Here is a 9,950-nt window from a genome sequence, read left to right on the forward strand (position 1 = left end):
TTCTGTCCACCGAGACTGAGACCCCCTCGCACAAATATCTTCCTTCATCCTCTTCTTGTTGTGTGTGAACAACCCTCATGTCCAGATCAAACCGTATCCTCTCCCGTTAAACTAAACTCTGGGGAAAACCCTCCCTCCCGCTTTAAACAAACTTACTATTGCTAAAACACATAGAAACAAGACAGTACATTCCTCTTGTCAAAACATATAGTCTTGGCAAAAACTCTCCTCTCTTCTGCCACACAGAAACTTCACTTTACAGTATACAGAAAAGAGAAAAACCTTTCCACATACAAGTTCTGGTTTTATACAATCTGCAAAAACAACTCATCCCTCCCGACCCAAATCTTTAAATCACAATTTTCTCTCGATGAGAGCAATTCATTGGCGTCGGAGGGGCTTTCTTGTGTTTCTGCAGTTAATAAAAACGAAGTAAAACACGACTCTAGATTGTGCCACTACCAGGAGGTGAGACATCAATCAGATCCATGCTGGGATCTCTCCATTTAAACTGAAATCCCACCATGGAGGGGACGTTATGTCCTTTATTTCTTCCCCCTTCTCCCTGTTGCATTGTTCTAATGTGTAAAAATGTTTTTTGGGACACCTCCACTTGTTTTGGGAGTTTTTTGAGATGTACGGGCAGGGGTGGTATCTCATACCCGAACGTGGTGATGTAACTCTGTAGATTGTCTACAGGGTTGTTAATGTCGAGGTGAAGTGTGATCTCGATTGTGGGAAGAATTCTCACATTTACCATCTGAACCTCTGTGTGGGGTTTAAAGCAGAAGGGCTGCTTGTTCACAGGACACCAGGTGACGTTGTGAACTCTGTAGTGGTCGAGGCTAGTCGTCACACATTATGTTCCACTGCCAGAATATGCTAGCTGAGGTGACACGTGGGCCAGGACCATCACCTCCATGGTGCAATTGACTGGCTCTACACCTTTGTATTTAAACCCACACACAGGCCTATACCTGGCAGCCTTTGAGGTCACAGTCAGTCATGGTGTGCTCCCACCGAACCACATACAGTGGGACCTCACAATAGTGCACGTATACCCCAACTCAGATGACGCCGATACTCTCCACGCGGTCCACCGGCGCAGGTGTTTGGGTCCAGCTCAGCACCGGCATCCACAACACTATCCCCACAATGGTGTGGTTTGACTGACCACAGTCCACAGGAACCGGGTAGGCTTCTGAAGCCAGCCTGAGCTGACACGGGTTCAAATGGTTGCTGTACGGACTGAGGTGCCTGTTACTAACCCAAGAAGGAATGTGACCTTCCCTCAGGTCCTCCAATTACTGCATCCTTCATTTCACAACCAGGCCCCAGAAAGTACACACGCGTCACTCCTTGCAGTCTGAGCCCAGGCATTCCTATCCTCCTTGATTAACTGGTTAATGGAGTGTGCCTGAGACTCCAACTGTGCTCTGACCTCCCTTAAATGGATAGTCATAGCCTGGTCTTCATACAACTCCCCTGCCTTCGACCGTGTTCCCTTCCCCCAGGACCTTTCCTAACTGGTTCTCAGGGTATTGACCTGAATCTGCAATTCAGCATCATCTAAACTGTTGATGGCTGACGTTCCTGTGCCGAAAGTGGTCGCAGTATCATTTATCAATCCCCGTTTGTACCTTATAGAGCCAACGCTGCTCTCCTTATCCTGTGTATACAATACATCGAACTGTCCATCCCAGTAACTTAACTGGTCAAATTTCCCACAGCAGGGTTTCATACAAATGCTCCGTTTCCACCAGACACCATTCTGGTAGATACACACAGGTCAGGTTTAAAACAACTGAAATGACCTGATGGTGCACCTTGTGGTCCAGTATCTTTCCTGTGGGGACTAAAACCAAGCCATTCCCTGAGCCCGGTGTGGTGGCAGGAAAACCGATCTCAGCTCCCCTGACCAGTGGGGCTGTGGGCAGAGGCTTTCTTTCCTGGGCAACAAGTTCTGTGGCATTTACTGTGTTGGGAGGTCTCAGTGTTACACAGGAGACCATAACTCCTGTGTCAACTCAACCCCTGCCCCGAAATCCTCCCATTGCCTTATAAATGCAATGGACATTCCTTTGGGGCAGGCCCTCAGTGACCACCCCCCCCCCCCACAACACACACACACACGTTCCTCCTTCCACCACTTGTTCCAGCACACCTCTACACCCCTTTCTACCCCGTGAGCGTCCGTTATGTGTCGTTTCCCAGTCATTCCCAGTCCGTGGTCTGGTTCCCTTTTACTGGGTCTAACTTTCTCAACCACCCTCAAATTCCCGGGTAATGTTCCCCTCACATCTGAGATTGACGCTCTTCCCTTCAGTCACCCTAACACTCGTGCCAGTAACCTTTACTTTTACACACGGCATGGAAGCCTCCCCGAAAGTGTAGCCAGCGTGGTTCATGTGCCTGGCCGAATTCGACCCCACCCACCCTGGCCACCTTCCCTTGTGGAAATAGACCCTCTGTCCGTCCATCACCCCTGTATCACCTTTAGTCACAGTGGGTCCGTGTCCTCCAGAACCCCCGTACACAATGGATGCTTCAGTGTCTCCCCTTCTCACCCTGCCGGTCCATACGGCCATCAATAATATGAATCCCCATCGGGAGGTCTGCATCCTTCATTCTTCTGATGTCTCCCTGCTTGAAAACAAACTGACAGAATTGTATAATCCTCTGTGAGAGGTTTGATCCTCCACAGGTCCAACTGCTTATCTACAAAACATGGGAAAACTATCTACAAAACTCCACTGCCTTACTTGAGGCACCCACGGCCAGATGGTGTCCAGTCGGGGCCTCTTGTATTTCTGCACTGGCTCCTTGGGAGCCAGCCATGGAACTCTTGGCCTTGAGGTCCTCTTGCTCCTCCTTACAGCCCCGGATACTGGGTCCTCGTCGTTGTCCCAGATGAACAGTGACAGGCCCATATCCACCAGACTGATGACTGGTCCTGGGCTCCTTTTGACCTTTACCTTCCCTTCCTCAGGAGTAAACAGTTTACACTGGTTGACGTGAAACCATTTTGTCCTCCTGGGCGGCTTCGCTGCAGAGACGATGGGGCTTGCCTCATCAACGATGTTGTACGTCCCCATGTACAGTGGTTCGAACACCCCTACCCGGGTGTGTAATTCCTCACCATCATCATGTCTCCTATCTTCCATTCCTGACAGCTCTGTGGTTCTAGCAGCAACTGGCTCTGGTGATGCTGCTTCCCCAGATTGCTGACAGCCTGTCAGTGAATGCTCTGGAGGGTCTCGTACAGAATGATCCTGGGTGACCTCCCTCACCTGTAGCTCTGATAGCCCTGGAGCTGTCACATGTATGGGAACTTTCATTACTCTTCCCGTCATGAGCACACGCGGGCAGTACCTTGTGCTTTTAGAATGACTGGATCGAACTCCCATTCGAATCAATGGAAGGACTTCATCCCAGCGCTGAGGGAACAACCCGATCTCCTTCCTCATCCTTTCTTTTAAAGTTTGGTTCATGCGCTCCACAATCCCTGAAGACTGGGGATTGTGAGACACATGCCACCTTCCGTGTATTCCCAAGAGTCTGAGGTTATTCCTCCTGACCTGGCCTGTGAACTGACTCCCCTGGTAGGATTCTACTACATGTGGCAATCCCCACCAGGAGAACATTTCTCTCACCAGCAACCTCACGGTTACTACTGTGGTGTCTGATCGACAAGGAAAAGCTTCAACCAACTTGGCGAATACATCGACCAGGACCAAGCAGTACTTGTTCCCAGCCTTTGTCCTCGGTAGCAGTCCGATAAAGTCGATCTGCAAAGACCACCATGGCCCCTCTACCCTTCTCGTGTGTCCTCAGGGTGCCTTTCTTTTCTGGGGATCAGGGCTGTTCGCCGCACACACCAAACAGTTCACACAGAATTCCCAAACTTCTTCCCTGAGCTGGGGCCAACACCCTACCTCCTCTACCCTCTTCCAGGTGGTTTCTGGCCCTGGCTGTCCTGTTCCCAGATCCGTGTGGGCCAACTGAAGAAATTGTTCCCGGTGCTGTTCGGGAACTACCCATCGATCCCCCTTAAAGAGCAATAACCTCTTTAACAACCACGTCCGCTGCCCTGACCGGACCTTCAACCTTTTCTTGCCTAACCAGCTTTTCTCAGACCGCTCTGATAGCCGAGTCCTCTGCCCGGACCTTGGTTAGGTCGGGAGCTAACACTATCCCCTGGGTCCCTCCTTTGTCCCAAAGTGCTGTGAGCGGCCCTGCCTGATAGGGATCCCAGAATTCTCCCTCTCTTGGTTAGGTCGGGAGCTAACACTATCCCCTGGGTCCCTCCTTTGTCCCAAAGTGCTGTGACCGGCCCTGCCTGATAGGGATCCCAGAATTCTCCCTCTCTTGGTTAGGTCGGGAGCTAACACTATCCCCTGGGTCCCTCCTTTGTCCCAAAGTGCTGTGACCGGCCCTGCCTGATAGAGATCCCAGAATTCTCCCTCTCTTCTTCCCTGTTTTACAAGCTCGTTGGCCATAATGTTTCCCTGCCACCTCGGCTCTGACCTGGAGTGGGCTTTCACTTTGTGGATGTAAAAGTCCTCTCCACTGCCTGCAGCCGCAGGGATCATTTTCAACAAAGGGGCCGTTGTAAGGGGTTTCCCGTCCGCTGCTTTAACGCCACGGTGGCTACAAATCACCAGATATTCGGTACACGGGTTGCAGGTGAACATCAAGTCTGAACAAATGGTGTAAGGAGTGGGGAATTCCTCGGGATGTGTAACCACATACACCACCGCCGAGAATTCTGTGTATCGGACACTCATGGTGTTGGGGAGTTTCATTATCTTGGCCACCTTGGCCTCAGGGTCACAAATCCCACATCCCGTGAGTCACTTCCCGTTTACGATAGAACTTGATCCAGCAACATAGATGTCCCTGCTGGAAGGTTGGACTGCGGCCTTGACCCCTACATCGTGATCCCAAACCCCTTCAATAGTGCACCTGAGAGCTTCCCCTGCATATGTGAGGTTCATGGTGAGTTTGGGCTCTGTGACCCCCAGCACTTTCAGATTTAGCTGAGACAGTAGTAAAGTCCAGCACTCAATGTGAACACTGGTCACTGTGCCGTCCTTTATCCTACCATCCAGCAGTATTTGAGTGGGGATATGGTGGGTTAACAATGTGATGAGCAAACACCCAGTGAAAAGCTGAGATTGTTTCATGGCCCAATGGGCGGTATAGAAGATGCCTTTCACAATTGGAGTTATCCTTGCTCCACGTCTGTGAGGACCCTTGAGGAGTACACTCCTGGAGTAACACTGCACCGAAGGTTATACCCACTGGAGGTTACTTCCAAGAAGAAACCCTCACCCCCATTAATCATCACTCGTGCTGGTGCCATTTGGAGGTCCTCCTTGAGGCACACTAACACTACCTGGCATTCCCATCCCACTCCCATCCGACTCCCTTCAGGAAAAGCCAGAGCAGAGGGACTGCTGTGGTGGTGTAGCCCTCAATGAAGTTGTGGCAGTACCCTGTGAGCCCCAGGAAAGACCTTACCCCCGTCACGTCTTTCGGCCCTGACAACTCCTGTATTGCCTCCCTCCTTGCCTCATCTATGCAGCGCTTTCCTGCCCCGCATGGTCAAACCCAGAAATTTTACTTCAGGCTGAGCAATCTGGGCTTTCTTGGGATTCACCTTGAATCCCATCTCCTTCAGTAGCCCTGGCAACTCTGCTGATAATGGGCCATGTTTCCCCTCCCCCCTCTCAGAAGAGCAACAAATGGTCCGTGTATTGGACTAGTTGGTGTGGTCGGCTGAACACTTTGAGTGCATCAGCCATACTCTGGTGGATGATAGATACAGTTGTAGAAGCCCTGGGGAAGACAAGGCCAAGTATACTGTTGACCTTTAAAAGTGAAAGTGAACTTCTCCCAGTCCTCCCATTTGAAAGAGATTGAACAGAAGCTGTTTGAAATATCCAGCACTGAAAACGTGATTGCGGTGGCTGGAATGCTCCCTATGAGGTTCAGCTACTGCTCTCACTGCAGGCGTGAATGCTGGAATGTTTTTATTAAGGACTCGATAGTTCACGGTAGCTCTCCACAAATTGTCCGGTTTGGTGACCGGCCAAAGTGATCGAAGGTCAGGGCTTAGCCTTATGAATCACACTGAAGGATGATAAATAATGCAATCGACACAGATTTCAGATTTCGAATAATAAAAGTATGTTTAATATGTACAGCAAATCTCAATATGGTAAAACCCATGCTAACGTTCTTATACGACTAAAAAATAGATTACTTCCCCTTGGACTTCTTAAACTAAGCCCCTCTGTGTTCCCTAACCCACAATCGGTTAACTCCCAACACTACACTAACCCCCTTTCCTAAGGTTTGGTCAGGACATGCAGAGGTAACTCTCCACATGGCTGTGAGTCGAGTATTCTGCAGGCTGTGGATGAAATGCTCACACTGTTGACTTTGGATGCTGGGTCATGTCTTCTACGATCGAAGTCCTTGGGGCCGTACCCATTCCTTCGGGCATGCGACTTCCTTTGGTCCTGTTTGTAGAGGGAGCAGCGTGCTCTGATCTTCTGTCCTGTCGAGCTGTGTGGCTGCTGTCCATTCCACATCAACTGTTCAATCCTCTCCTTCCTCAGGCTGCTTCACTTCTACTGATCAGCGGTCTTGAGTTCTATACAAGGTGTGAACTGTTTCCGATGGGTTCTGTTGTCCGATTGACTTGATTATATATAAAACCGGTGGATTTCATTGTCTCCATCACCAGCTTGGAGCCAGTGATGATGTGGGTGACTGGCTGAGAGCAGAAGGCAATGTCTCTGTTGGGGTGGAGTGGGTTTTGGTTTAGCGTTTGAAAAGCTTGTCCTTTCTGTTCTGAGACCAACAGCCTGTCCTCTGGTAACTGTGTTTTCAACACTGTCCTTTTCACAGCCATTTCCCCCCAAACTGGGATGTTACCCCTGGAGAATAAAGTCTTGGATTAAAAATGATAATCCTTCAGCTCACATGCATATACGATAGGCATATGCAAATAGAGACAGAAAGAGCAGAAGAAAAATCAAGTGGAGAACTTTGAGGCAATCTCTGAACAGTTTCTTGTTACTGTGCTTCCAGCTCACTGTCGAGTCCTTTTGTTGGTAGTTCTTCCTTGTAGGTAATTCTTGCTTTTCATTGGGGCCCAGTATTCTTCTTAAACCTTGCCCCCTGTCGGAGACTTTTCTCTCTCTTGGGGTTCTTGTGTCTTCAATGGATTCCAAAGCTGGGGAGAATGAGATGAGAGTAGACAGGAGAGAGATGTTCTCAATCCAGGAGCCAGCAGCTTTCTGTCTTCAAATTCACTGTGGCGAGTTCAAAAGCTGCAACAACCAGTTAGTCATGTGACTAAAATAAAAGCACAATACTGCAGATGCTATATTATAATTATTTATTATAGTCATGTGACTAAACTAGTCTGACCACGTCTTCTGTGTATCAGGAACAGGGACTGTTTCCTTTGTGCCAACACTGTCTGCTAGTTTGCAAAAATGTATTTCTGGCTCGGGGCCTGAAAATGTCTTGTAATAGGCCCTCTTTCCCAGCAATAATTTGAAGTTTAACGTGCACGTGGTGAAATTAATGTGCCTCATTCTTGGTTGGTGGGGGCCTGCATGACAATGTGTATATATATGTGTAAATGTAAGCCTTTTTAGGGAAAGAAATCTTCAAAGGATGCAGTGGGGGGACCAGATCCCTGAGATATGAATACTTTTACACGTATTTTTGTCCCCCATTTATCCTTATTTGTGTTCAATGACTTGGAACTTCCATTACCTTGTGTGGGCGAGCCTGCAGTGATCTGTTAAAAGAATAAGCAATACCCTTTGAGAGTGAAAGTGCAGGCCTTGATATTCAAGGTCCTGATAAGACACTAATTCATTGAGCTCTTCATTTTAGTGCAATCACTTCACAAGTGTAGGACAGCATTGATTCTGTATGTTCACTCAATAGATTTATCCAAAACAAACTCCCTTCAAAGTAGCAAAAATGCCAAGAATGTCTGAACAGTATCTGAGACCCGATCAAATTCAGTTTTGCACCATGTGTAAATTAACCAGCAGAGAAAGCAAGTGTTGAAGCACTTGAACATTTCTCGTGTCTTCCACACACACTGTTCCAGTGTCCTTTCCCAATCTGAATCTATGTGCTGTGATGAGGAAGGTCTTTAGGGAGCTCATTACCCTGGTTTCGGGAGGCCTATGTATTTTCTTTCCTCCTCCTATCCATCACTTGGTAATCCTGGAAAGGAATAACTAATCAGACACAATTACAGAAAACCACTCACTATTAAAAAGGTTCACAATCTGGGCTCTGCCAACAACAGTCGACACAGATATTAAAGGAAATCATCGGGAGTTCTTTGTGACATTTTCTAAGTGTACATTTTTGTCAATAGTTCCCATATTCCTTTTATATTATGTCATTTGTTTTGAAAAGTGACTAAAATAAATTTCAGTGCATAAATGTTTTGTGATTTTATTTTGAAATGGAAGCTAGGTTCTGCTATGATGTGTGTACTTCATATATAAATAATGTTACTTCACTGCCCAAAATTACTGCCATCTGCATGTTTCATGCATTGAGAGTTGACCTACTTGACTGAGACCTTCTGAACTTTATTGATAACCGTATCCTCGAAACCAAGGCCAGTGACTGGGTAAGAGCAGTGTCGCCATGTTTTTACAACAGCTGATCAAAACAGAGTAACAAAGCCACACACAGTTCAATAGCCCAGTCGCTGGTTGGAAAACAATATAGTGATCTATTTGCATTCTTCATTTTTTTGCTGTTGCCTTTGGTATCTCCTCAGTTTTCCTTGTATCCCAGTCTCCTCTCCTTCCCAAATTCTAGGTGTATCTATTTATCTCTATCACCACGAGCTTGATCAGTTTCAAAGCTGTTGTTCCGTGGTTGCTATGAGTTGAATGATTTGAATAAGCTTTAACCAAACTGGAGAGTGTTATAAACATGTGCTATGCAGAATGATTTTTTTCATCCATTGGTTGGAAACCTGAATTAAACTTGAAAAAGAAAGCAGCTGAAACGGCCACCACAATTTGCATTGAAATATCTCACATACCAGTGTATCGAGGCAGAGACGGATATCCGATTAATTTCCCACCAGAACAATGGCTTGCAAATTCTGAATGAGCTCCGCCTTACCTCCATTAACAAGACATTCAAAGCCATCTTGGAACATTAACACTGGTGGAGATGAACTTCAATTAGAGCAGATGGGATTGGGGGGAATGTACTGGGATAGATTGAGAACTGGTTAATGGACAGGAAACAGAGGGTAGGAATAAAGGGGTCGTTGTCAAGTTGGCAGGCTGTGACTAGTGGGGTACTGCAAAGAGGGAGAGAGAGATAGAGACAGAGAGAGAGGAATAGATAAAAGGAGACAGAGATAGAGGAAGAGACAGAGACAAAGAGAGAGATGGAAAGGGACAGACAGTGACAAAGGGAGACAGAAGGAGAGACAGAGAGAGGGGGAGATAGAGGGAGAGAGAGACAGAGGGCGAGTGAGAGACAAAGAGGGAGACAGGGAGAGACAGAAAGAGAGAGAGAGAGACAGAGACAGATGGATTGGGAAAGACAGCAACATAGGGAGACAGAGAGAGACAAAGAGAGAGGCAGAGGGAGAGAGTCAGAGAGAAAGAGTCAGAGAGGCAGAGATGATGTTAGGGAGAGACAAACTGAGTCATGGACAGAGGGAGATAAAGAGAGATCGGGAGAAACAGAGTAAAAGAAGGAGAGGGAAATAGACAGAGAGTCAGAGAGAGAGACAGAGAGAGAGAGAGATGGAGAGACAGAGAGAGAAGGAGAGAGAGACAGAGACAGAGACAAAGAGAAAGGGAGGGAGGGAGAGAGAGACAGAGAGGGAGAAAGGGAGGGAGGAAGAGAGAGACAGAGAGAGAGAGAGAAAG

This window comes from Heterodontus francisci, unplaced genomic scaffold (assembly GCF_036365525.1).
Source record: "Heterodontus francisci isolate sHetFra1 unplaced genomic scaffold, sHetFra1.hap1 HAP1_SCAFFOLD_1162, whole genome shotgun sequence".
Taxonomy (NCBI): Eukaryota; Metazoa; Chordata; class Chondrichthyes; order Heterodontiformes; family Heterodontidae; genus Heterodontus; species Heterodontus francisci.